This window comes from Hordeum vulgare, chromosome 5H, assembly GCF_904849725.1.
Source record: "Hordeum vulgare subsp. vulgare chromosome 5H, MorexV3_pseudomolecules_assembly, whole genome shotgun sequence".
NCBI classification, from domain to species: domain Eukaryota; kingdom Viridiplantae; phylum Streptophyta; class Magnoliopsida; order Poales; family Poaceae; genus Hordeum; species Hordeum vulgare.
The window spans coordinates 307,458,628-307,459,882 of record NC_058522.1 but is presented as its reverse complement, the minus strand read 5'-3'; positions in this window follow the sequence as shown (position 1 = coordinate 307,459,882).

Genomic DNA, 1,255 nt, shown 5'->3' with positions numbered 1-1,255 from the left:
GGTGCTAGCAGATGTAGACGAACGGTAGGAATGGATGGGCACCGACAGGGATTCAGAGGGACCCGTTGAAAGACCATGTTTTGATCATCCGGTCTTCAAACACCCTGAAGTGCGAGGACAAACCCGGAGGCGATCAAATCTTGTGGGGAACGTGTGCAAAACTCTGCAGAGTACTCAAACCTAATCGATTAGCCATGTCCATGGTCATGGACAACTTGAGCCAAAGGAACTGAAGTTATCTGAAGTTCTCAACACAAATAATAATATCGATGTGGGAATTATTGACAACTTGGGTACGAGAATTGGTTGGCGGAACCATCTCGTTAACAACCAACAACGTAGTAACATTTTGCTTTTAGCCCCTCTTGTTGTAGGATAAAACTGGCTTTATGCAAAACTTAGCTCCACCAACCAAATATGCATGTAGAGATAGTTGATTATTATTTTACCCCTCGCTTGTGACTTGCCGGCATATTCAATATGCTGACCTACACGGCTGCAACGTCTTATGTTGCAGATATTTTTCTTCGACGAGTAAGAGTACGATTCAGGGTTACGGTCTACACTCAACTTGCCGTTGGTGTTTATTGGGACTCCACTCCCTTGACTGCTTCCGCTGAGATATTTAAGGTATATATCAGTTTTACGCTATTTACATGTGATTGCACTTTGATATATACATTGATGTACTGTGTGTGCCAGCATACTGATCCAGGGATGGCACAGAAACACAGAGGCTTGACTTGTTTTGAGTCGGGTTGCTACACCTCTGCTATACTCGTAGACTTGCATGTGTATAGATGTGCTAGACTTGGTAAAATCGCCAAAACTTGCCAACCGATAAAATTGGGAAAAGGTTAAGTTTTAATTTAATCAAGTAGTCTAACCACCCCCTCTAGACATACTTTTGACCCTACAAACCCCCAAGTTGCAGTCGTGGAGGAAGCACTCTTGGCGCATGGCGGAGGCGATGCGATGAACCTGGAGGCTAGGTAGGAGGACTATCTTGCATGGTCTGTCCATGTTCTATGAGGGTGACCTTGTTTTCATGATAGTGCATACTTACAAAAGTGCTAGGGATTAGGACCACCTGTTAAGGGTTTGATGTTATCTAGGTTTGGATAATGTCCATGTATCAGATGTATGCCGTCGAGAATATGTCGCAGGATCTGCACATGTATCAGAACTGAATTTCCTTTGTTAATGTCAAGTCTCACGCCAGATCTGTAATGCCCCAAGAGTGTAACTTTCCCTA